Raw genomic sequence first — 27,511 nt, 5'->3', positions numbered from 1 at the left:
AAGGCACAAAGAAACAAAGACCCAGGCCAGGCAGGAAGATCTCTTAAGTGGTTTTCTCCACCAGGGTGTCCTCAGTTATTCCAGGGGCCTCAGCAGGCAACCTGTGAGAAAGCTGTCCTTAACTCAGCCCCACACTCCCCTGCCTCTTCCAGAACCTTCCATCACTCTTTCCTCTCACACACTCCAGAAACCTGTTCAGACTCTTAGAAATCGACAGGGGTTGTCCTCTGCATACAACCCGTGTGAAAGTTGAGTATCGCCTTTTCTGCCTAGTAAGTACAGACTGGATTACCTGTCAGGGCCTGGAGGGCCACAGGAGACTACTGTGCCAACGGGGCAGGGGCTGCGGGCAGGCACACTAGCTTATTAATAAGCCAGTGGTCGAGCGAGGGGAAGTGGCCTTGGGCACACCCCAGTAGACAGGTGAAAGTGAAGGAGCTGGGAGCCTGGGTGTGGGGAAAGCAGATAAAAGGGCGGGAGATAAGGTCAGGGAAAGGAGCCAGGTACAAGGACTTTGGATGGAAGGACTGGGCTTTCCATCTCAGAGAACCTAGAGCCAAAAGAGGTGGCAAGACTGTTGTTTATTCCAGCCTCATAGCTGCCCCCACCTGCCCTCTACCCCCCTAGCAGCCATCTTTTCCTCGCCCCACTTTTACATGTGTGTGTGCATGTGCAGTGTGTTATGTGGAGTAAACGTTGGTTCTCTCCTGCCATAGGCTGAACTCAGGCGGTCAGGCTTGGCAGCAAGCCTTTCCCAGACTGGTTCCCTCCTGACCCAGAGCTTCCAGAACGCCTGTTCTAACCCAGGAAACCCGACCCTAGTCCCTCTGAGCCAAGAGGTGTCTGGAAACTCCCTGCTTGTTCGGGAGATGCTGACCTTCACACCTGGGGGGACTCTCCTCCCCACAAGTACACAGCATAGGACGGACAAACAGATCCTCAGCCACGTGAGTCCCTTCTTTGGGAACTGTCCCCACGCACCCTCACCCTTGCTTCCCTTTGCCAACCCAGGGTGTCTGAGCTTTCTTCCGGAAGGGCTGCCCCTCATACCACGTGCATGTCCACCTATAAGCAAGTCATCCCTGCAGCCTTGGCTCCTGCTAGATGCTCATCCCCTAACTCCTGTCCACCCACAAAACCAAACACTCATGTCCAGCTCCACCTGCCAGGCCCGTCCTCCCTTGAAAAGCTCCTGGTGGCTTAAAACACGTCAGGCTAAGGGAGTCCTTTTACTGCTGTCCATTGTGCCCAATGCCAGCAGAGAACACTACTTCAAGAAGCCTGCCAAGGTGCGTAACCAGCATGGAGGCCTCTTCCCATCCGGGAACGTAGATCCAGAACCTCTTCCTTACCTGCCCCACCACACTTGAGGGGGCCACATACCACAGGCCAGGAGATGGACACTCCAGTATCAGAATTAACCAGCAGCAAATCTCAACTAGCAATTTGATAGCAATTTGGGAAGAGGGCTTTGGAGTCAGCCCTCTGCCTCTGTAACAGACAGATGGCCAGAAGTAACCTGGGTCCCCCCCACCCCCACAGACCATTACTCCAGTGCAGGGTCTCATGTATGGAGAAACATATTCTACTGGCAGGTTAAAGGTGCTCGCCGCTAAGCATGGTGACCCGAGTTCGATCCCCAGGCCCATGGGGTAAAAATGAGAAAAACGATGGCTGCATACTGTCCTCTGATCTCCACGTGTGCGATGGCATGTACTCCCTCTTCATAAACCGTAAATAAATGTGATAAAAAGGTTTTTTTATTTTATTTTTTTTTAAGGGAGAGCAAAATGCTCTACTACCGAGGCAAGAGGTGTCTGTGAGCCACTGAACACGAGACAGAGAAAAGCGACAGAGTACACGCATGCTGTTTGAAAGGCAGCTGGGGGAGGAGGACACGGGAGGGGCACAAGCCCTTACACCAGCAAAATCTCCACACACAGCCATCTGCAGGGACAGTGAAGGATAAGCCACAGGCTGAGTGGGCGCAAGATGTAGAGTGTGGTCTGTATACTTCCATTATGCTTCCTGATGTATTATAATCATATAATGTACACAGATGGACATATGGACCTGGACCAGCACACACATCACACGTGGTTCTGTTCTTTGCTGATGTGAGATGGAATCTGCTATGTGCGCTGTAGTGCCGGGATTACAGGCCTGAAGCACTATGTTCGCTCTGTGTGTGTATACGTGTATGTGCGTGTTCAAAGACGGCCTGGGATGTCATTCCCAAGGCACCACTCAATAAGAAATAATTCTTAATATTTCATGTCACATGTGCAGAGGTCAGGGGATAACTCTCAGAACTTGTTTCTTTCTTTCTAACAACAATGGCTCCCAGGGATCTATTTAGCTGACCTCTGTGGCCCTCTATTTCTCCTTAGGCAGTATCTCATGCAGACTCGGGGTTCAGCAATTAGGGTAGCCTAGCTGGGCAGAGCACCCCAGGAATCCACCTGTCTCTGCCTCCCCAGTGCCGGGGCTATAGTAACATGCACTATAACATGTGACTTCTTTTTTTTAACTGAGGTTTTGGGACTTGAAACTCAGGTCCCCATTTTTGCAAACCAAGCACTTTAGAAACTGAGCCACCCACCCCTCCGCCAGCACATGCACATGGCATAATTTACTGTTTTTCTTTGTGTGTGTGTATGTGTGTGTGCTCGAGTGGCAGTGTGTGTGGAACTGGTACTGGAAGCACTTCTGAGCCACCTGACATGGGTGTGAGGTTTCCAGTGCTGGTCCTCACAATAAAGCTGCAAGCGTTCTATATTGGTGAGGAACCCCTGCCCCTCCCTATATTTGTACTGCGTTAAATAATTATCTCGTACTTCTGCTACGTTGGTAAGGGGATATTTAGACAGAGAAGTGAAGGTGGCTCGATGTTTTCCAACAACAAAAGGGGACACAGCTAGCTCAAGCCTTCTTAAAAACCAGAGTCAGGGCCAGCCAGATGGCTCAGCAGGCAAAAGTACTGGCCACTTAGCCTAACCACCTGAATTCTATCCCTGTGTCCCGCATGGAGGAGAAAAGTTTGTCACCTGACCTCAATACACACAGAGGGTATGCGTGTACACACACACACATGCACACACAGAGACACAAATTTAACGTGAAAAGTTTTTGTTTGTTTGTTTTACACCTAAGATAAAGTACAGTGTCATGGAAAGGGACATACTCAGGAAGGAAAAGATCTGGGTGGACACCAGAAAATTCTGTTCATCCAAGTAAGAAGCCAGGAATCCTAACAAAACTGTGAGCCTCGAGCCAAGCCTGGCAGAAGCCTATGAGGCCAGCACTTAGGAGACCAAAGTAGGACTGCAATTTAATTGCCAGCCAGAGTAACTTAATGAGAGCCTGTCCCAGGTTATAAAGAAAAGGGAAGACTAAAGGTGTGGCTCAGTGGTAGAGCCCCTGCCTAGAATCCCCCAGTGAGGGGCTGGGGGTGTGGCTCAGTGGTAGAGCCCCTGCCTAGAATCCCCCAGTGAGGGGCTAGGGGCGTGACTCAGTGGTAGAGCCAATGCCTGGAATTCACTACATGCCAAGAAACATGCACACCTATACTCATACACAGACAAAGTAAGTGTAAGTATAAAATTTAAAGAAAAAAAAGTGGAGGTATTGAGAAACTATCTGCTGTTAACCTCTGGCTTCCGCAGGGATGCACATATTCATTCATGTGGACAGCTACATACCACATACCCCTAATCTATGCAGTGGGTCTACAAAGAATGATACTGAGTGAAATGTGCTCACCCAGGGAGCTTGCTGACCAGTGTGAAGATCTGAGTTTGAACCCAAGTGCCAAGTAAGGGTGGGCACAGTAGCACATATCTTCAATTCCAGTGATCCTGTGGGAAGATGGGGGGTGGAATCACAAGAATCCCTGAGTGTTCATGAGCCTGTTACCTTGGCAAAACAAGAAGCACTACCTCAAACCAGGTGGAAGGCAAGGGTGGGCACCCTGGGTTGCACTGAATTCTAAACACATACATGCATTGGCAAGTCCATGCCCATACACATACTAACTCATGTCATGAACACACGGAGAAGTTTCAGGCACTCAACCTGAAGGACAGCCAGGCGTGGCGGTGCTTGCCCATGATCCCAGCATTTAGGAGGTAGCAGCAGGGACAAACTACATGAGACGCTGTCTCTACCAACACACTGAAGAATGGGATGGCAGTCTACAGGTGGCATTCCACAACTGTGAAGCACTGGCTGTGGCCGGGATGACAGTCCTCAGGGACAGTCGCTGGGAGAGCGCTGTCTGGGTGGGGTGAGGAATGTGCTGTGTCTTGGTGAGGTGTGACCTGCACTGCGGCATGCTCTGGCTAAGACTTGTCAGAAGACCAGGTTGGACTCTGTATATTTTATTGCACGTAAATTACACCTCTTCGAGAAATGACAATGAGGAAGTAGATTTACAACAGTTCTCCACTAGTACCCGAGGGACGGAAAGTCCAAGACCTCTGGAGGATGGTTCCAGACACTGATATGGTCTTTCACATATATTAGAATATAAATTAACCCAATTAATATATACTTTATTTACACCGATAACAAATGAGAAGATATAACTATATGAAAGTTCTATATTCTACATACATTTATATCTACAACAAAGTCTAACTTATAAGTTAGGCATAGCAGAGATTAGTAGCAACAGAAATGAAATAGAACAATCAGGGCTGGCGAGACGGTTTAGTGGGTAAAGGAGACTGCTGCACAAGCATGGAGACCTGAGTTCGAGTCCTGAAACACCATAAGAATGAAAGGAAAGAACAGACTACACAGTTGTCTGTTCACACATCTCTACCATGGCACGCATATATACACTCGGCAACAATCAATTTAAAAAAAATGGAACAATTTAAACTAGAAGTTTATGAAAGTTGTTTCTCTGAAGATTACTTATCCAAGATGTTTATATTTAATTTTGAGGCAGGGGCTCATGTAACTCAGGCTGGACATAAACTTTCTATGAAGTTAAGAATAATCTCAAACTTTTCATCCTCCTGCCTCTGTCTCCCGAGTGCTGGGATGATAAACTTGCTTCACCATGCTCAGTTTGATTAAACCCAGAGTTCTGTTCACAACCAGGCAAGCCAAACCAACCCTACCCTGTGTATTTCATGTCTGTGTACATGTGTGTGCTGGTGCTCATGTCTGTGTAGATGTGTGTGCTGGTGCCTGAGGCTAGTGGAGAACGTGAAGTGCCTTACTCCTACTCTCTGCCGCTGACTCCACCTCCACCTCGTCTCCTCCACCCAACTCTTCCTCCTCCTCCTTTTGTTTCTTTTGAGACAGGGTTTCTGAGTAGCCTTGGCTGTCCTAGAACTTGCTCTGTAGACCAGGGTGGCCTCGAATTCCCAGAGATCCTCCTGCCTCTGCCTCCCAAGTGCTGAGATTAAAGGCGTGTGCCATTACTGCCAGGCATCTTTTGAGGCAGGGTTTCTCATTGAACCTGGAGCTAAGCTAGCAGCCAGTAAGCCCCGATATAACGCCCCCAGCACCAACTCTGCCCTGTGTCTGGGTTACTGACATGGAATTGGCCATGCCCAGCCGCTAATGTGAGTGCTGGGATTCTAACGCAGGTCCACATGCTTGTGAAGAAGTACTTTCAGAGGAACATCGCTCCAAACTGGGAAGGTACTTTTGATCCATTTTTGCCCATTCATATTTGTTTTATTTTTTGAGGCAGATTCTTCTTGTACTCAAGGCTGGCTTCAAATCTGCTATACGGCTAAAGACAGCTTTGAACCCCTGATCTTCCCACTTCCACCTACCAAGTGATTTCAAGCATGTGTTAAAACACTGGGAGTTTTACGGTGTTTGTTCTGAGACAGTCTTGCTCTTTAGCCCAGGCTAGCCTGCAATCCCCCTTCTTCAGCCTCCCAAGTGCTGGACAACAGATGTGAGTCATTATGCCCGGCTTCAGTGCGCCTTAGAGCACTGTACTCACCCTTCTTTAAGTAACTGAAACCATGAAGGAGAGGAGCCAGCAGGAGGAGCCTCGGGAGCTACCAAGCCCCCTGAGGAGACCTCTCCCCACTACACCAAGCATTCAAGGCACTACCTCAGGAGAGGCAGAGAAAAATTAAGGTCCAGTGCATTGGTGGGGTCCAAGCTGTGGAAGCCAGCCCACCCTGTATCTGGACAGCCAAACTGCAGGAGTGCCCACACCTGGTTCAGGACACTAGGGGCACCTCATCTTTAGGTACCCTGGAATGCTGAGATAGCAAGGCTCTCTCCGTAGGCTCGTTCAAGATCCCTAGGGTCATTAACGACAGTCCCATAGCATTAGACAGGTATCTCTGCTCACTGGGCCCCTAAGCCTGTTAGAGAAGGAACTAGGGAGGGCTCACCGAAGAATCATGAGTTCCCTCCAAGCAGAGGGGAAGGACGAAGCAGGCAACTAGAAGGGTGCAAAGGTGGATGTGTGGAGGGGTGTCCTGAGTCATCAACCATTTATTCCTCCGACCCAATCAAACTGCAGAAAGAGTGACTCTGTCCCCATCTCTAGAGCACTTCCATCAGCTGTTACCAACACACTTCACTCCCAGTGCTGGTGCGGAGCCTGGCACACGCAGCACACTTGGTCACACAAGGCTGCACTTCACAACGGGGTTCTCGAGAGAAGCTAGTCTAATCATTCCCCTAGGTTTTAAAGAAAAGACCAGCCCTGTCACCTAGCCACAGGGTTAGAAGGGGCAGAGCCAGGTCTAACTAAACCCCAGACAGTTTACCCAGGTATCCAAGGAACATACCAGCATGCACTGGCTTCAGCCCCCTCTTCTACTCTCCTTGATGAGCGCAATCCTTTTTTCTTTAATGTTTTGTGTGTGCATGTTACAATGGATCAAAATCAGGGCCTCATTCATGTTGCTGGGTCTCAACCCCAGCCTCACACAGAATCCGGGCACTCTACTGATACTTTACATCCTCAGACCCCTTCTTGTTTCTAACACAAAGTCTCACCGAGTTTCTCAGCCTGATCTTCCTCTGGAGCCCAGGGAGAACTTAATAGGATTCTCTTGCTTCAGCCTTGCAAGTAGCTGAGATTTGGGCCCACACCACCAGGTCTAACAGATGAGGACAATTTCTTCCGACAACACCAGCACCTGTACCCTACACTCCACACACCCAGGGTACGAGCCCCCAAACATAGGCAATCAGACAACAGCCCCGAAACGGTGAACTCGGAGAACAGAGAAGCAAGCCCAAACCCTCATGACCTGTCATCTGTTTTCCCTACCTGAGAAATGGACTTAACGCTGCCACCCACCTCTGGAAGCACAGGCCATCCCCTGGAGAAGGTGAAATGGAGTCTGGACCCCAGAAACAATACAACCGATAACACAATGTGTTAGAATATGATCCCACTGAATCGTTTAAAATGATTTCTGCAGTGTGGAGGAGGGGTAACAGACCAAAAAAAGGATCAGAAACAAAACTTGTTCCAGGAACATCTGGGCAGGCCATGCTGCTTTGAACTCTGGGTGGTTGCTTTCAAATTTTTCTTATAGAAAATGAGAATCCGGGCTAGAGAGATGGCTCGGGGGTTAAAAGTATGTCCAGGAGACTGTCACCAAGTTCAAGTCTCTGTGCCCACTTCAGTTGGCTCAAAATTAACTCCAGCTCTAGGAGATACCACACCTCTGACCTTCCTGGGAACTGCACTCACGTGTGCAAATCCCACCACCTCCCTTGTCTATGTAATTTAAAAATAAAAGGGATCAAGAAATCAGAATGTGAAAGTAATTATAACAAAGTGGGCCCAGGAGCCTCCCTCAGAAGTGAAGCCTTCTGCAATTCAGCCATTTAACTTCATAGCCATCCGAGGAGAGGGAAGTGCTGTTACCCAGAGGTCAGCGGAGGCTGGATGGGTGGTAAGTGACCATCATGCCATGCCTGGTGCCCTCCACTTCAAGTGCCAGTTCTGGCCTGCTGCAGTGGCTCAGTGCACAAGCCACCAAACCTGATGGCCTGCATCATATCCCCAGAACCACATGGTAGATGGCTCCTTACAATCTGTCCTTTAACCTCTACATAAACAAATGTAATTACCAACACTTTCCAAGATAGAGCACCATTAACAAGCCCAGCATCTGGCTGGAAAAACGTTCTGTTTTTCAGTCAGGCTTTAGTGGCACACACCTTTGATCCTAGCACTCAAGAGGCAGAGCTCTACTGTGAGTTTGAGACCAGTCTACATAGCAAGTCCCAAGCCAGCCAGTGAGACCCCTATATAAAAATATCTTTAAATTAAAAATAAAAACTTTAACCCACCTCACACACAGTGCCAAGCCTGACGACCTGAGTGTGACCCCCGGGTCCCACATGGTGAAAGGAGAGAACAGATTCCACTAGAGCTTGTCCTATGAGCTCCACACATGCACTGTGGCACTCCCGCACCACCACCACCCTGTGCACAATAAACAAATACATAAAAAGTACAAGACTGTAGCTTGGGGAGATGATTCAGCTGGTAAGAGCGTACTCCGTGCAAGAATGAGGACCTGAGTTCAAATCCCTGAACTGGAATAAAAAGCCAGGTATGGCCATGCAAAGCTCCAGCATTGAAGGAGAGGAATTGAGAGAGACAGAACACAGGGATTCCTCACTGCCAACTAGTTCCAGGCTGAGAGTCCCTGTCTCAAAGAATAAGGTGAAGGGAATAACGCAGGACACCTGGGACCTCCCTCTAGCCTCTGCACCTGCACACAAACGTGCACAGATGCACACTTACCACATACACACTCACAAGCTCCTATACACACAAAGTAAAACATAATGCCAATGCTGGGGGCTGGCAGAGTTTAATGGCACAGCCCGTGTAAGACCGAAGAAGACCAGAATGTTGTGGCACAGAGCTGTCATCCTAGCTACTAGGAAGCTGAACAAAAAAAGGTTCACAAAACCTTGGGACCTGGGAGATCCATGCAAGCCAGGCAATCTGAACTCGGTTCCTGAAGCCAAACAAGGTGGTGAGCATCTGCAACGCCAACATTTCCAGGGTGAGAGAAGATGCTGATGAGTCTGGAGACCCCAGAACAGGAGCAGACAGTAAAAGAGACTTTCAACAAGATGGAAGGTGAAGCTGTCCTCTGGCCATTGTAGACATACAACTGCGAGCAGACATGTACATGAAAATACTTTTTAAAATGTTCAAGTACTGTATGGGCAACAAAACTTAAAATAAAAGATGTGTCAGGAAGTGACTCAGTAGTAGAACACCAGCCAAAAATTACACAGTGAGGTGCTGTGGGTGTGGTTCAGTGGTAGAGCCCCTGCCTAAAATCCCCCAATGAGGGGCTGGGGGTGTGGCTCAGTGGTAGAGCCCCTGCCTAGAATTCCCCAGTGAGGGGGCTGGGGGCGTGGCTCAGTGGTAGAGCCCCTGCCTAGAATTCCCCAGTGAGGGGCTGGGGGCGTGGCTCAGTGGTAGAGCCCCTGCTTAGAATCCACCAGTGAGGGGCTGGGGGCGTGGCTCAGTGGTAGAGCCCCTACCCAGAGTCCCCCAGCGAGGGGCTAAAGGTATGGCTCACTAGCATGCAATGGGACCCTAAATTCCAGATTCAGTACTGAGAAATCTGGCATCCTGTTTTGTACCTAACCACTATAAGATCCGCAGCCCAGCTAGGTTGAAAAGGCAGCTTGGAAAAAGAACTGGTGAGATGGGACAGACCCCGGACACTGTGACTCACAAACTTCACCTGAGTTGCATTTCCTCACTGCTACCAGTTAAAGCTGGTCCTGGGGCTAATGGAGGAGGAGAAACAGGACTAGAGCCAGCAAGCCCCATTTGGGTAGCAAGTTACAGACACAAAATTCAGACCCGCAGCTGGGTTCCAGAGCCAAGGCTCTGCCTTGCACGACTACACGTGTGATACAGTCTCTGAGCAGGGGAATAAAGCAAAGATGTCCTGGGACACAAATACTGCCAGGCAGACTGGATGAGAGCAGCCAGAACGTCACTGACTTCCTTACAGGGCAGTATCCCAGACTTCTGAGAGCTACCAGGGGACAAATCCCAGGCCTGGATTCAGCAGGTTGGCAATACATGGTAACCCAGCCACACCGTCACAGGAAATGAAGTCTTGTCCAGTCAGTGGAATACCACAGAGGCCCCCAAACGATAGAAAAGCCACACAGACGGTGTTCTAGGAGGATCAAGTAAAAAACGCAAAGGGATGAATAGGAGAATGTGGTCCAAACCATACAACATGAGTTTCTTGGGAGACAAGTGCACACACCAGCACAGAAGGTATCCCCAGGGAGGAAGCTGGGGGGGAGGAAGCTGGAGGGGCAGGAAGCTGGGGGGCAGGAAGCTGGGGGGAGGACCGAAGGCAAACAGCTTTACCTTTCTGTTTCAGGTTTTGTTGGGGTCTGTCCTTTAGGTATTTCTCAGTTAAGAGAATGAACCTGACTGGGTCTGGCAGATGCACACACCCTTAATTCTGGTACTCTATCGGTAGGCAGAGGCAGGTGGATCTTTGTGAGTTCTAGGCCAGCCTGGTCTACAAAGCAAGTCCAAGACGGCCCAGGGTTTGTTACACACAGAAACCTTGTCTTAATAACAAAAAGAAGAAAAAAAAAAAAAAAAAAACCAAACAAACAAACCCTCTGGTGTGGTAGAATCTTAGCAATTGGTGTTATATATAAATAAATAAAAGTAAAAAAACAAAACCAAAACAAACAATCAGAAGCAAGGAGGAGAGAGCAAAACAGCTCAAACTTCCTCCTTGGAGTGTCTCAGGCCACCCAGACAGAACTAATCAATCCCTGCTGCAGGGAGCCCAGCAATTCTCCTGCTGACCTGGCTTCCAGCAAAAGCACTGATCCCAGAGCTGATCCCCCAACAGTGCCCCCCCCCCAGCAAGTTTAGCTGGAAACAATTAAAGAAACAAAGGCACTCTGCCTCCCCTGCCATCACCTGATTACATATAGTTCATACACAAAACTCATTGTCCCCAAACTAAAAATGCCTGTGGAAAGCTCCTCGGGCCTTCTCATGGGGGACCTTGTCTGTCCTGGAGATACAAAGGCTTCGGTCAATTGGGAACAGTTAAATAGAGGCTACAGGCACAGAAGGAACTGGGGGATGGGAATCCTTGGGGACCACTCAATTGAGCACTTCCCAACCTTGTTTGAGGCTATCTATGGTGTGGCTGTATCTTTCGTAGCTGTCTGAACTGAGGTTAAAGGAGGGTGTATGACCCTGCTGGGGAGAGGAAGCCAGGTGCAAGGCTCCTGGGCATCATCCAAGGACCAGGATGATGACCTGGGCCTCCCACCCCAGCTCCTGAGATGTGGGGATGGGAGGGGGGTGGCAGGCCTGGCTGCTTGCAACCCAACCTCCTTCCAAGGAATGCCCTGTTTCTCTGTTTCCAATTAACATCCCCCCCCCTTCCCCAGCCACCCTCCGCATTCTTGAGACTAGGAGTCAAGGAAGCCTCGGAGGATGAGATGGGGAGCTGGCCTTAGGGCTGAGAAACCCCACACATACCCTAGAACCTCCTTCCCCATCCTCCCTGTGACCCAAAGGTTCGATGCTGACTCCTGGTTCTTCTATAGGCTAAGGGAACCCCTACCTCAATATCCCAGGAAAAGTTAGCAAAGGTGCCAGAGGCTTCTGGGAAGGAAAGCAAGCAAGCACACAGTAGGCAAGACATAGGACTGTCCCTCTTTAGATCTAATTTAAGTTTCTCCCATCTTCCTCAAACAGGCACCTCCTCTCAGGGCACACAGAATCTCTAAAGTCAGTTTGCCCAACAGCTCCTCTCCTCCTGGTGTGCCCAGCCCTTGAGTTATGTTATCCTTACTAAAGGAAGAAATTAGCGGGAGAGCAACAACCCTAGAATCAGACCCTACACCTATGCCACACGACAAACCCTCCCACCACTAGCCCCTGCAACTTGGCCGGCACAGCTTAGTCATGGGGCACGTACCCTCCTTTCCTGTAAAAAGGATGCCACCCATTATCACCTTCCTTACTGTGGACAGTAAGCTTTTCTCCAGCGAGCACAGCCCAGCCATTGCTTATGGTATTCCCTTTCTGCTCACCTTAGCGCGGACCACCCGCTACCGCATGGGTCATCCTTACCCCAAACATCTAAGACTAAATCGATGGCTACTCCTTTCCGTACCTTCGAGTCAGGTAAAAGAACTTCCAGCATGTTGTGAGGAGGTGACAGAGCCAAGCAGGTTACAGACCTGCCTAAGGAAGGTTAGGGCTGCTGTGAGATCCAAGTTCTCTGCCTGCTGGATCCAGACACCATGGGGGGTCCCAGGCCCCAGGAGCAGAAACCACTACAACAGTCCCAGTCAGCGTCCCTCCCTACAGCCCAGTGACAGCCATCAAGCTAAGTCCCAATCAGATGAAGTGGTGACGGTGGCATTGGTCGGGTCCCAAGCAATGCCATGTCTTTGTCCAGCTAGACCTGGGCTCCCCCTGTCCCGACACAACCAGATACAGGTGAAATGACCCGTGGAGCTGAGCCCTCATCCTCCTCTGCCAAACCAACTCTGCAGGGAAAACATCTGGCAGACGTCTTCCAAGCCCAAGTCCACTAAGTCAGACAAAGTAACACAAAGTTAAGGCCAACTGGTTTTGAGCCAGGCTGTACAAACTCTAGCTGGTTGTGAATTGGGGCTCCAAGTGACTCCCACTGTGTGACCTTAAACTAGTCCTTTAACTGCTCCAAGCCTCAGTGAGCCTGCCTGGAAAACGGGAACACTCTTTGTGTTCACTCCTCTGAAGACAGCCAGGATGGAAGGCATTTAGCAGCAGCCAATCCAGGGTAGAGAGTGGTTATTTCCGGCTTCTGGGAGGTGGGGGAGCTACAGAGGAAGACAGGGTACTGAGGTAAACAACTGATAAGTCCCATGGGGCCGCCTAGGAAAGGGGTGGTCTCTAAGCGTGGCTTCCCCTGTTTCCTCATCTTGGGGGTTGGGGTCAGAATGGGCTTAGAGTGCAGGTGTGGGGAGAGGCTGTGTGCCAAAGATCTCTTGACTTCGAGCCCGGAGTCTTGGATGTTCACACATCCCCAGATTTTCCTGACACTACATTGGGGGCAGCGACAAAAGGGGATGGGGGTTTAAGACTTAGGGATGGGGTACCAGATCCAAGTGCACAGGCTGAGGACCTCAGAAGGCCCTGTCACCAAGACTTCCCCAGGAGAGCTGACCCGGCAGCCTCTGACCCCACCTCCAGGGATGTTCAGCTGCTCCGAACCACAAAGCAAAACAAAGGGGCGCGGAGAGGAAGGAGCCACTGTGCCTTCCAATCACCGCGGGCGCCCGAGCCCGCGCCCTCCCGCGGCTCGTCGCCGGGTCCTCCGGCTGGCGGAGGCCCAAGGCCTGGCTGGGTAGCTCCCTGGTCCCTTGTCTCTCCGCGGCTGCCGGTGACAGGAGCCGAGGAAGCAGCCGTGGGGCAGCCAAGGCGATGGGAAAACCAGATGGTCCTAAACCTCCTCCTCCCTCCTCCTCCACCTACCCACCCACCCAGCCATCCGTCCATCCATCCTAACCCATCCCTCTCCTCCAAGCCCACGGCTTGGCCGCCTTCCGCAGGGACCTGGCCGGGATCACTCGGGGGAAAGGACTGCCTTTGTCTAAAGGTCACCACCCGGAGCGCGGTGCCCGGGTTGGGCCTGGTGCCTCCCATTCCTAGGCCCATGGAGTTGGGAGTTCAGGGGCCGCCCCAAATCCCAGAAGGTGACAGGCGTGCAGGCTCCCTTTTTTTCCTCCCTTTGATCCCTAGGAACAGGCCTCCTGCAGGACTAGCCAGCTGAGGGGGCGGGGGTCCTCTACGATCCCTGCCGGGAATAGGAGGACCAAGTCAACTCCTCTCATTGTTTAGGGGCGATGGAGAGGGGAGACCCAGTGGCCTGCATCCCAGTTCATCTCTCCCTACAAGCCTGCAGAGGACCCCGATTCTCCCCGGCACCCCAAGAGGGACTTGGGGAGGGGTGCGCACGGGACGCGCGACAGGAGGGGAGATGAATCCAGCAGCCTCTCTATGGCCCTTGGCTCTCCCCAGAAAAGGCGGGGAGCACGAGGAGGGGAGGGGGTCCCCAAGGCGGGCGGGGGTCCCCGCCCCTCCCCCCGAGGGACGTTCGCACTCGCCCCTCTCCTCCGTTGCATTGTATCCCGGGAAGGACCAGGGAGGGAACCGGGGCGCAAGGTTTGAGATCGGGGCGCAATGAAGGGGGAGCTCTCTGCAAGATCGGGGTGGCGGCGGTGGCGCGAGAGACCTGAGATGGGGGTGTGCGGATAGTGGTGGGCGCCGATCACAAAAAAAAAAAAAAAAAAAAAAAAAAAAAAAAAAATCCAGCCTGAGCAGCGGCAGCGGGCGCTGCGCCCCGGTTGGGGGGCTGAGTGTGGAGTGTCGGGGGGGAGTGGGTTCGGCCCCAGCTCTGGCTCTCCCCCCCCAACACACACACCCTCGCCGCCGAGCCCCACTCCCCCCCTCGCTTTTGCGCCCTGTCACAGCCCCGACTCGCAGGTAGAGAGAGTTAAGAGATTTAAAGAGAAATTGCTACATTGTGAGAAACTCACCCTGATGTTTGAGCAGCCGTCGGCGCGGGGTCTCCGGGACGGCCCCGCACGGGCTGCACAGGGAGGACCCAGAAGGGGCCGGCCGGCCGGGCCGGTCAGCGCACTGCCTGATCGCATGGCGGGGCCCGGCTCCGCTGCGCCCGGGCCCGCCGCCGCCCTTGCAACGAAGCGGCCCCGCGCGGCCCGGCCCCGCGCCCCGCTCCGGGGAGCGCCCCTCGGGTATGCAAAAAAAAAAAAAATTTTTTTTTTAATTAAATGCAAAAAAAAAAAAAAAAAAAACCTTTCTGGTTTTGTGTCCCGCCCCCCCCTTCCTCCTCCTCCTCTTCCTCCTCTCCGCCCAGCTACGAGGAGGAGCCACAGAAGGACCCGCCCTAGCGTGGCAGCTAACCAATCGTAGTGAAAAGCGCTAGAGTGGCAGATTTGAAATCCAATAAAATGTTGCACATTCTGTGGGCGGGTGCACGGAATGTCGGCACCGCCCCCTCCTCCTGCCAGGGCCTGGTTGGTAGAGCGCCTGCTCGGCTGTGGTGCAGTAGGTCTGCAACTTGGAGCTGTTATTCGGGTTGGTGGTTATGGAAGACGAGCTAGAGGGTCGGTGCGCGTCCGTATCCCTGCCGGCAGGACGGCCTAGGGAGAGACCGTTGTACTCCCTGGCCCAAGGTGCTGGCTCCTGTAGGAGGATGCGCCCAGGGGCACTTCAGATAGTGTGGTCGAGGCTTCTGGAGGTGGTGGGACAGTGATGCTTCCCCGCGTCGGACCCAGAAGGTGCCAGGTGATGGGGATATTGGGGATGACCCGGACTCCAGGCGTGGCGTATCAAGTCTCTCCGAACCTGGGGATTTTGAGCTGCTGTGGCGCAAGGACCATGGTCAGCCCTGCTGAAGAGCCCGCTTCATGCCTGGCCGGACGTGCAGATCCAAAGCTCAAAATCCTTTGAGCGACACTCGGATTCACAGGTCTATTCGCAGAGCCCTTGGTGAGCAGGCAGTTTAGCACTGCGCAGCGCGTCCCCAGACCGCCCCGGCCTGCCCTCCTGCACAGCCTGATCTCTTAATGTTCAGGTTTCCCATACCCTTGTTTCTCCCGAGCTCTAGAAAACCTGGTGCACAACAGTAGGTATTGAATAAATGCGTTGTATAAACGACTGTTCGATCTGTTCTGTAAGCCTTGTCGTTGATTCCATGGCGGCGCTAGCCTTAATACTTAAGCATGCATTTTAATTGTTTGGGGGAGGGGGGTTGTGGAGGACTAGGTCTTGCTATGAAGCACAGGCTGGCCCGGAACTCGCGCTCCACCTGCCTTCACCTCCCAGGTGTTAGGATTACACTTGCGTGTCACTATGACTGGCTTAATTTCTTTTTATTGCTATCGCGAGATCTAAGGAATATATATTTATATAATGAGGGTGTTTTTCTAGTATGTGGAGGTCCGGGTGCAACAATGACAAATCGTAAGAGGCTGGAGGAGGCTATGGGCCCTGAACAAATGAGCTAAACATCGGCCTTTGCTACTTGTTTGCTGTTGTGTGATGTAAATTACTTCATCTGTCTGTGCCTCTGTTTCCTGTTTTCTAAAGTGCCGACTGTAGATTTGTTGCTCGGTGGGTAAGGGAGCTTGCCACCAGACCTGGCAATATGATTTCAATTCCCCAGGAGCCACATTGGTAGAAAGAGAGAACTAACAGCACCAGAAAGTTGTCCTCTGAACTCTAGGCTTGTAACGAATGTTTTTGGTGGTGGTGCTTTTTAATGGGACGGGCTGGTTTTATAGAGCCATCATAAAGAAAAGAAAGTGCCAGCTGCTGCCGTTACACGATGACTTGGTAGAATCCATTGCAGAGGTGAAGCCTTGAGAGCCTTTGCCCTTAGGCACAGCCCACGGGAGATGTGTGGACCACTTGGAAAACCAGCACCGTGCACTGCTTTTATTTTTGTGTAGCTGGCCCAGTGGGTTTACCTGAGGATGTTTCTGATCAGAACTGCCCTGGGGGCTGGATATGCAGAATAATACACTTGGGAGATGTGGGCTGGAGAATCAATAGTTCAAGACCATCCTCAGTTACCTGGGAGCTACACAAGAGCCTGTCTCAAAACGTGTCACGACTCACACAAAGGAGTTGTCAGCCCCCATCTAGATACCTTCACAAAGGGTAGAAATGCAGCTTTGGCTCCCAAAAGGGTAATGTGTTGTCCAAGATCATGTATCCGGGAAGTGGGACCAAACCCTCTGCTGAATATGTCTTCTGTGCAAAATCACCTGACCTGGGTGGCAATTGGACGTCTGTATTAGAGCTACCAGCCCCGGAAAACTCGGAACATAAGGCAGAACAGATAAGGAGTTCTATGACTATAAAGGTCAATGGGGTTGACTTTACATGAGCTCATACACTGATATGGGAAGTGTGTTCTAACTAGCTGCATCAGGAATCCAGTGAGAGCCATAAACTCCCTTGCTCCTCCTGCTTCGAACCCACTTTATTAGGTGAGGCAGGGAGAAAGCAAGTTACAGCCTCAATTTCTTAACTAGGTCATGCTCTACAAGCACCAGATTTCATTTAATTCAGTGTTTGGACAAAGAGGTCTTGTTACATAGCCCAGGCTGGCTTTGAACTGGCGATTTCCTTGCCTTGGCTTCCCAAGTGCTATGCACATCTGTCTAGGTTCTGGGTCTTTCTGCACCATGATATATCTTTACCTCTAGGATGGTTCTCAGTACACAAGAAAGGTTTGCTGGGGGTTCAAAGTCATCTGATGTCCAGCACGTTTGAAGCCTGGGTTACATAAGACCTTGCCTCAAAAACAAAGGTTTGCTGAAAAGATACTGTCTATGACTAATACCCCAGACCTCTTAGGCAAGGACTTTAAACACATGCTACTTAGAAGTCCCTGGCTGAGTGTAGAGGAACCAAGCCAGTCCCCAAGCTGAGTCAGAGCTGGCACAGCCCAGGAAGATCAAATGTCCATCTTCCCTTGGCATCCCTGAAAGCCCATCCAGGCTTCCGAGCCAGTGACAAGAGCCCGTGGTATTCAAAAAGGAGTGTGGGGCTGGAGACATAGTTCAGTTGCTCCACATACACTAGGCATGGTGGTTGCACACGTATCATCCCAGCACTCTGGCTGTATTCAGGATCAAAACTTTAGGATTAGTGATGAAAGATGGCTCTGTGGTTGAGACTTTGAATTACTCTTACAAGAGGAACCCAGCTCTGTTCCCAGCACCCATGTCAGCTCAAAATAGCCTTTAATTCCAGTCCCAGGAGCGCTGATACATTCCATCAGCCTCCTTAGGCATTGGGATTCATGTGTATATATTCAAACAGGAACACCATTCATAGTTTGAAATAAAAATAAATCTTAAAAAACAACAGTCAGACACATAAAATCTAAGGCTCACCTGAGCTACATGTGACCTAGCACATCTCTAGTCCCAGCACTTGGGAGGCAGAGGCAGGTGGGTCTCTGAATTCATGGCCAGCCTACATAATGATGATGATGAAGAAGAAATAAATATTTTTTTTTAAAGCACAGGTGGCTGGTTTTTTGGGTTTTTTTTTTTTTTTTTTTTTTTTTTGTTTTGTTTTTTTGTCCTTTTTATCTTTATTTCAGGTTAAACCCAGGGTTTCACACAGCAAGGGCTCTAGTCACCATCCCCAGCCTTCTTTCTCACTTATTATTTTGACAGGGTGTAAGTTGCTTAAGTTCAGGTCTTGAACTTGTCATCCTCCAGCCTCAGCTTACTTAGCAGCAGTGATGACAGGCCTGTACCACCAGGCTGGGCTGATGGTTTTAACTGTAACAGTATAGTGGAAAAGAGAAAAGGTAGAAGTCTCCAGTTCTTGCTGTGGACAGGTCCAGATATTGGAGAACTGCCTTGCCCGAAGGGCCTGACATCATCTTGACCTCTGAATCCTCCTCCAGCCAGGAAAGCATCCTTTCTTGTGTATTTCTGCATAATATACCTCAGCTTCTTCAGCCTTCATACCTTAGCCCTGAGCCTTTCAGCTCACTACAACCCAGGTCCTAGCCAGGAGAACCTCATTAGCGCCATCTGTCAATAGCATACGTTTAATAGCCTATGTGGGCTTCAATCTTGCTGTGTAGCCTAGGGCGACCTGAATTCCCGACCCTCCAGTCTACCCTCTCCCTGGACTACAGCTTTAACCACCATGCCAGGATGGTGCTGGGTCAGGGATGAAATCCAGGACTTCGTGCATGCTAGGTTAAGTACCAACGGCCCCACATCCGCAGTTCTTTCTTTCAGTGCGTCAACGTTGTTTCTCTCCTTCCAACACGTGGTTTCTGGAGATAATTTCAGATCAAGGTTTGGTGGCAAGCACCATTACTCCCTGAGCTACCTCGTCAGCCCCTCTTCCACCTCCCGCCTCCGGTTTTTAAATAAATGGCTTCTACCACTGAAAGTAGAAACACTTCCCCGCGGCTCCTGTCAGGCAATGGACGCGTCAAACTTTGCGCCCCAATTGTTTCATTATTCGAGAAACTGATGGCACACGATTGGTGCATTTTTCTTCTTTTGCATATAACACTTCAACAACCAAAGCCTGACTCCTGCCTTTCCAGGTTGCTTTGAATAAGATTGAGAAGAAAAAGTTTTCACCGGACTTTCAGGGGCCCGAGTCTTGGTGGCAAGGGAGAGGAGAAGTAAAAGGCACCGATTCCTTCGTAGTCTGTCCTCTAGCCATGCCCTTCCACTGTGGCTGTAAGGTACCCCTTCCGAGGACATCCACGATCGGAGCGCAGTAATCCGGCAGCAAAATCAGGCAGCGACTAGCCCAGCCCAGCCTGGGGTCCTCAGCGCCGCAAGTGCGAGGGGCGGAGTCTGGCCTTTGATTGGCCCAAGGTGGGGGCGTGGCCACAGCTCCGCCCCACCTTTACCCCCCTACAAGATAAAATGGGCTTCGCGCCCTGGTGCTCGAAATTATTCTTGCGGTGGGCGTGGCTCGTGTTTGTTTACACGCTTCTATTGGCTGGATTTGAATCGGGACGAGCGGGTGGGCTTCGGAGGCGTGGCCTCGGAGGGCGGGGCCAGCGGCTGACAGCTCTTAGAATACCTGAATGCTAATAATGGGATTTTGGATCTGAAGAATCCGTTTGCGGCATCTGTCAGCTGCCTTAATAAAGGCCAGTCAAGAAACTCAGGTGCACGTTTTTGTAAAAATTCCTAAAACCAAAAATAAATAAATAAATAAACAAACATTTATATGTTTTTTCAAAAGCGGATGCCACCTAGCTGCCCAACAATGAAAGACCCTGAAATCAGCTATGATCCAGGTCCTCAGTAGGACAGGAAGTCACTGTAATAAACAAGAAAACCGCAAAGTGATACAACAGCTTTGCAAACACTCGAGGAGAAGGGGAGTCCTATAAATGCCAAAAGTATGGATGAAAAGACACAAATCATTTGCTGATGAATTGCACAAAATAACTTTCAAAATTCTGGAAATGAATGGACAAGAGCTGGGTGGATCCTAGCTCATTTTGTAAATGTTTTTGTTTGTTTTGATTTGGTTTGTTTTTAGAGACAGGGTTTCTGTGTTTGGCCCTGGTTTTCCTGGAACTTATTCTGTAGATCAGACTGGCCTTGAATTCAGAGATCTCCCTTCCTCTGCCTCCTCAGTACTGGGATCAAAAGTCTGTGCCACCACTACCTGCCTCCTTCTGTATCTTTGTAAAGTTAGAAATGTGTATCGCCTGGTCAAGTAAATATACTGTAAACTAAAATAATCAATCTAAGCCAGACACACACCTTTAATTCAACACTCTGGAAGCAAAGGCAAGAAGATTTCTGTGAGTTCAAGACTAGCCTGATCTCCAAGTTCCAAGACAATAAGGGCTAAGTAGAGAAAGCCTGTTTTAAGAACATAAAATTGTTATTATTATTGTTATTATTATTAATTATTATTATTATAAATTTACTTCCAAACACCAAGTCTTAGTTCCTGTGTGAGAAAATTATACAGGGGAAATGTATTTATTAATCATGGGCCACCACAGCTGGAGCAGAGCTAAAGAAGAGAATGAATTTATTATTTACAGTATGAGGAATACCCTTCATCTTGAAAACAGATAATGCTAAAAACACTGAATACTCCTTTTTTTTTTCTCAATTATTTTGAGATAGGGGCTTGATGTAGAAAACAAAGTTTTTAGGAGCTCTGAGACTTTTCCAAAACACCCCATTCTTAGAATGTGAGACCCTGAAGACAGAAATGGTTAAAGTCAGACTCAGAGACTTTCCAGTCATCCCAAGGTTATGAGATCCCGCCAGTGCCTGGCAAATAAAAACAATGGCCCAGAGTAATTCTCAGGGAAAAAAAAAAAAAAAAAAAAAAACAGAATATACTCACTGATAGCCACCTGGCCCTGTAGAAAGTTCTAGAAAGAGTTCTGAAGCATGTCATAATTAACTCATGCTCTAATCACCCAATTCTGAGAAACAAAACAAGGGACAAAACCCCTTAAAGTTTTGAAATGTATAAACAAGGTTCTGAAAATGTAAAAATAAAGTTTTAGGTGGACAGGTCATAGTGACCAAGCTGAGTTAAGACAAAACAAAAATGACTGCTTTAAGAACAGCTCCCCTACCCCTCCCTGTACTGAATTCCAAGGAGAATGCAAATTGTCAACAACCTTACTGCCAAAGTTTCTCCCCCCTTTCCTCACCTTTTCCTCTTCTCTTTCTGATAATTATACTGCTGACCAATGGTAAAATAGTAGTTCACCCCCCTCACAAAAAAGTATAAAAGATGTGTGCTTTTTGAGTTTGGGGTTGACTCTCCCTGCGAGGATGAGCAACCCCATGTACATGGAATAAAAACCTCCTGTTATTACAGCCATCTATTGTCTAATTGTGTTCTGTGGGTCCCACTCCTGAGCTAAGACTCCTCGGGGTCTTACAACAGTCCAGCTGTCAAACCTACTTGCAACTCCACTTCCCTGATGTGAAGGATGATGGGTTCTCATTCTTCTGGAACCAGAAGCCCAACACAAAACAAAAACAAAAACAAAACAAAAAAAAACCCCACCAAACCAAAATAAAACAACCTTCCTTGTAAAAGTTGCCTTGTTTCTAGTGTTTCACCACAGCAATAGAAAAGTAACTAAGACGGACACTTTAAAGAGATTTACCTAACCAGGGTGTTGTAGCCCAAGCCTTTAACCCCAGAACCTGAGAGATAGAGGCAAGTGGGTTTCTGTGAGTTGGAGAACAAGCTAGCCTACACGGTGACTTCCAGGACTGCCAGGGTTACACAGAGAAACCCTGTCTCCAATAACATACATACATATGTACATACATACATATGTACATACATACATACATACATACATGCGTGCATACGTACATACATACATACGTACGTACGTACATACATACGTACATACATACATACATACACACATACATAGTACATACATACATATGTACATACATACATACGTACATACATACATGCATACGTACATACACACATGCATACATATGTACATACATGCATACGTACATACATACGTACATACATACATACGTACATACATACATACATGTGTACATACATATGTACATACATACATGCATACGTACATACGTGCATACATACATATGTACATACATACATACATACATACATACATATGTACATACATACATGCATGCATACGTACGTACATACATATGTACATACATACATACATATGTACATACATACATACGTACATACATACATGCATGCATGCATACATGCATATATACATACATACATGAGCATAATAGCAAAATAGATCCATTATCACAATATACTGAATAAAAGTTACTTAGAGCTTAACCAAATTTTTTTGTGTGTGTTTTTGAGATATTTTCTCACTGTGTCACTTGGCTTGAAACTCACCGTATAGACCAGGCTGGCCTCAAATTTATCAAGATTCTCCATCTGCCTCCCAACTTCATGCACAGCCACATCCAGATTCACTAATTTTTATATTTTATTTTCCTTTTTAAATGACAGTTTGCATCTGTGTGTGTCCGTGTGTGTCCAGGTGTGTGTGTGTTGTGGGCATGCCACTGAGTTGTAAAAGTCCATTTCCCCTTTCCTGTATGTTGGTGTGCAGACTGAACTCCAGTCATCAGCCCTGTTAGCAGGAGCCTTTTACCTAATGCGCCATCTTGCCAGCCTTGGGATTTTATTTTTGCCTTTTAAGATTTATTTTCAGTTTTAAGATTTAGTTATGTGTATGCCTGTGTGTCTGTGTGAATAAATGCTTGGAGTGTGCAGTTGCCCTTGGAGACCAGAAAAGGCCACAGGATCTGCTGGAGCTGGAGTTACAGGCAGTTGTAAGTCCCTGGAAGCTAAAGTCAAACCTCTAGAAGGCTTAATCACCAAGCCACTTTTCTAGCTCTTCTCCCCAAGTTCCTCCACCCCAGCCCCCGAGATGATGTTTCTCCAGGTAGGTCCTGGATGTCCTGAAACTCACTCTGTAGACTAGGCTGGCCTCAGAATCAGAGAGCTGCATGCCTCTGCCTCACAAGTACTGGGATTAAATACATGCACCACCACCACCTGGCTTCAAGTTTGACTTTTGGAGACAAGACTTTTGGGCTAAAACTCAGCATGGGGCTGGAGAGATGAGTCAGCTGTTAAGAACACTGGCTGGACTACCAGACAACCCAGGTTCAGTTCCCAGTGGTTCACAAAAGTCTCACGGTGATCCACCTGCATCTACCTCTCCATGACGGGATTACAGAAGTGTGACATTACACCCAGCCTAAATGAAATCTTTCAGAAACCAAAAAATCAAAAAGAATAGTGGTAGGAGTAAGGCTGTTGGGAGGAGAGAGAACGAAAAGTAACCATGGGTGTGAGGATTCTGGGGGTGGAGAGGCTGAGGCCAGCTTGCAAACGGTGGTTAGCGTATCACCAAAGAGCACATGAAAATGTTCGGCGTCATTAGTCATTAGGGAAGTAAAAGTTAAAACCACACCGTGAAAGCACTACACAGAGTGATCATAGTCAAATGATGCGATGCCACAAGTCTCTTACCCTACTGGGGGGAGGGAGCAGAGGCAGGTGGCTCTCTGGGGACTGCTGGGTAGGCTAGTGAGCAAGTTTCAGATTTAATTAGAGTCCCTGTCTCCAAAAAAAAGCGGGGGGGGGGGGGGGAGCAATAGAGGAAGACACCAGATGTAAACCTGTCTTCCTCGCATGCACGTCCTAGCACCTGCATACACACATGAACATGAGTGTGCACATGCACACACACACACCATACCACACACGCACAAACACGCATATAAACACGCACATTACACACTGTACACCACACACATACACACCACTCACACACACACTACACACCACACACACGCACATGCACTCACATGCACGCACACTCACACACTGATGGTTAATGTTAATTGTCAACTTGACAGTATCCAGAATCACCTAGAAGAGCAGACAGGGCAGTTTGAATCACGGTAAGATGGAGGCGCGGGCGTTGGTATCTCACTGAGTGTGCTGTGCCCCTCTCTCCTCGCTTGTCAGAACTTCCGCACAGTCCGAGATGGCTGGCGGCAAGGCTGGAAAGGACTCCGGAAAGGCCTAGACAAAGGCGGTTTCGTGCTCACAGCGAGCTTCTCTGTGGGCCATCTTCATCTACACCTGAAATCTAGGATAACCAGCCACGGACGTGTGGGCGCATCCGCTGCCGTGGACCGCGCAGCCATCCTGGATTATCTCGCCGCAGACGTACTTGAGTTGTCAGGAAATGCATCAAAAGACTTGAAGGTAAAGCGTATTACCCCGGTCACTTGCAACTCGCTACACACGGAGATGAAGAATTGGATTCTCTGCTCAAGACTGCGATTGCTGGCGGTGGTGTCATCCCACACGTCCACAAATCGCTGATTGGGAAGAAAGGACAACAGAAGGCTGTCTAAGGATGCCTGGATTCCTTATTATCTCAGGACTCTGAATATTCTTAACAGCTGTCCAGTGTTGGCAATTCCAGTGGACTGTATCTCTGTGACAAACACAAAATTTGCCTTTTTGTAATACTATTTGAGCAAGTTGGAGGCTTAATTAGCCTTCCAACCAACCAAATTTCTGCATGTGAGTCTCAAACATATGTAAGTATTACTGTGGCTTCAAAAAAGCTATTGATTGTGAAGTAGTGGGATTTGATTGAGTTGACTGTTTTTTAAAATAAAAAGTATTTGGATTTTAATTGTAATTGTGATGCAGAAGTTACAGTAACAAACATTTGGTTTTGTACAGACATTATTTCTACTCTGGTGGATAAGTTCTATAAAGGTCAAATCTCAAACTAAAAAGAAGAAGGAGGAGGAGGAGAAGGAGTAGGAAGAGGAGGAAGAGGAGAAGTAGGAGGAAGAGGAGGAGAAAGGAGGAGGAGGAGGAGGAGGAAGAGGAGGAGGAAGAAGAAGAAGAAGAAGAAGAAGAAGAAGAAGAAGAAGAAGAAGAAGAAGAAGAAGAAGAAGAAGAAGAAGAAGAAGAAGAAGAAGAAGAAGAAGAAGAAGAAGAAGAAGAAGGGGAATAGGAAGAAGAGAAGACAAACCGACCTCTGGGCATAGTCTGTGACCAGACTATCTGTTTTTTTTTTTTTTTTTTTTTTTTTAGCCTTTTGTTCTTAAATTCCATTTACAAATTCACACAAAATGTTTCAGATCAATGTTTTTTAATAAAATTTTATATTTTATATGTATAAATGTTTCACATGCATTCATATCTGTACACCACACAAGTGCAGTGTTTTTGGAAGCCAAAAGAACGGGTCCTCCAGAGCCAGAATTACAAGCAGATATGAGTTGCCGGGGTGCTGGGAATCAAACTCTAATCCTCTGGAAAGTAGTAGTATGTGCTCTTAACAACTGATGAGTTATTTCTCCAGCTCAAGTCATTCTTGTCTTAAGAGCCTGTTTATTTTTATTTTATGTGTGGGTGTATTGTCCATATATATGACTGTGTGTCACATCGCCTACCTGCAGGCAGTGCCCATAGACATCCAAAGAGGGTGCTGGACCCTTAGAACTGGAGCTATAAATGGTTGGGTATCACCATATGGCGGCTGAAATGGAAGCTGAGTCTGCTAGAACAGCTGGTGCTTTTAACAACTGGGCCATCTCTTCAGCACAAATTACCCTTTTAAAAATATTTTTTCTCCCCCCCCACCACACTCACCTGCGAGTGTGTGCATGCACATGCATGTTTGTGTGTGTCTGTGTGTATTTGTGTACTTTGGTGTTTTGAGACAGGGCCTCTTGTATTTCAAGCTGCTCTCAAGCTCAGTATGAATCAAGGAGATCCCTGAATTCTTGGTGTTCCTGCCTCCACTTCCTGTGTGCAGAGATTGAAGTGTACATCACCACACATGGCTTGACCTCTGGTTTTGAAAGTAGATGGATCCCAGAGCTTGGGTCCTAAAAGAGCTTCCCCTGGGAGGCAGCTGGGGAGGAGAAGATGGGTTGGGCTTTGTGTGCTCCGAAGATGGGTATCAAAGATTTCCAAATGATGACATTCCCCTGCTTGGGAAGAGCAGGCTGGGTCGGTGGGGGAGGGCACATCAGGCAACAGCAGCTCAGTTCTTTCCAGTTTTCTGGGAGAGACAGACCTGTGCTCACCACAGGTCTGAGGTTTCCAATTCAAGTCGAACCCGTCAGCCGGGCTGAGTAGTTTCCTCTGGCTGGTTCGGCCAGCCTGGAGAAGACAGGAAGCAGAAGTTTGGTCAGGTGAGTACCTGGGGAGGACCAGAGTGGTGAGGAGGGTAAGGGTGCTTGCAGGAAGTGATTCAAAAGATGAGTCACCAAACGAAGGGCTAAGCAATGCCCAGGAAAAGATGGCTGGGAAGAGCAGGAGGCCTATGCTGCTGGAGTTGCTCTTTACCCTGTAAATCGCCGGGGCAATCCTCTGATTTTTTTCTATTTCCTTGGTCCTTCCTTGGTCTATTTCCTGGTAGGCTTCTCCAAGGTCTGAACTTCTCAGAATGCAAATATGGGGTACCCTAAGCCTTTCCTCTTCTGCCCTGTGTCCCCAATGTGCTCATGTGACTGAAGGACCATGGATAACTTACTCTGCTGAAGCCATGCTGAGGTGCTGGAGAGACAGCTCAGTTACTAAGAGCAACAGATGCTCTTCCAGAGCCTTAGGGTTAGATTCCCAGTACCCATATGATGGCTCACAACCATCTGTAACTTCAGAGCTTCTGGCGTTCTCTCTGACCTCCACAGGAACCAGGTACACACATTCCACATGCAAGCACAACACTCATACATGTGAAATAAGCAGATAAATCTTAAAAAGTTTAAAGACACACAAGCCAAAGAGATAACCAGGAAAAGCTCAGAGTGCCACTCAACTAGTAAAGTGGTTGCCTAACATGATGTCCCAAGTTCCATTCCGCGTAAACTTCCTAGCACTGGGAGGTGGAGGAGGATCAAAAGATCAAAGCCAGCCTCCTACTTAGTGAGTTTGAAACCAGACACAAGACTGTGTCTCAAGAAAAAAAAAAAGAGAGAGAGAAGGCCAGGGTGAGATGGGCACTGTGACAAGGTCTGTCGTTACCACACTCAGGAAGGCTGAGGCATGGGGATTGTAAATCTGAGGCTAGCCTGAGCTACATAGGGAGAAAGTGGGGCAATCTGGACATGGCATTGGTCACCTTTGTATCACATGAAAAAAATATGTAACAGAAACCATATATGGGAGGAGGGTTGATTTTGGGTCACAGTTTTGGAGGGATTTCTTCCAGCCGTGGTGGAAAAGCTGGGTACATGTTCTGTCTACCCTTCAGAACATGTGGGTGCAGACAGTTTACAACATGGTGGACAAGTAGAGGAGGAATGGAACTAGGGGTCTGTCTGCCAGTGACCTACTTCTGTGTCATCACCGTCCCCAAACAGTACCATCTGCTGAGAAACA

At 48.7% G+C, this 27,511-nt stretch overlaps 1 protein-coding gene and 1 pseudogene across 3 annotated transcripts in view; one reads left to right on the top strand and one right to left on the bottom strand.

The window, feature by feature from the left end:
• The window catches only part of BICRA (BRD4 interacting chromatin remodeling complex associated protein), a 67,419-nt gene extending 52,764 nt beyond the window's left edge, over positions 1-14,655 (bottom strand). For both annotated transcript variants that reach the window (XM_080908537.1, XM_080908538.1), the window contains exon 1: positions 14,569-14,655. The gene's annotated coding sequence lies outside the window, so the exon portion shown is untranslated. The remainder of the gene's footprint in view (positions 1-14,568) is intronic.
• A 9,485-nt stretch (positions 14,656-24,140) lies between these two features.
• Positions 24,141-24,516, top strand: LOC308414100 (histone H2A.Z-like; annotated as a pseudogene). The gene has a single exon. The product of its transcript is annotated as a histone H2A.Z-like (transcript).
• Positions 24,517-27,511: the final 2,995 nt, after the last annotated feature.

This window comes from Micromys minutus (assembly GCF_963924665.1).
Source record: "Micromys minutus genome assembly, chromosome: 32".
In the NCBI taxonomy this organism is placed as follows: Eukaryota; Metazoa; Chordata; class Mammalia; order Rodentia; family Muridae; genus Micromys; species Micromys minutus.
The sequence above is the reverse complement of the archived record's forward strand: the minus strand, read 5'-3'. Positions and strand labels throughout refer to the sequence as shown.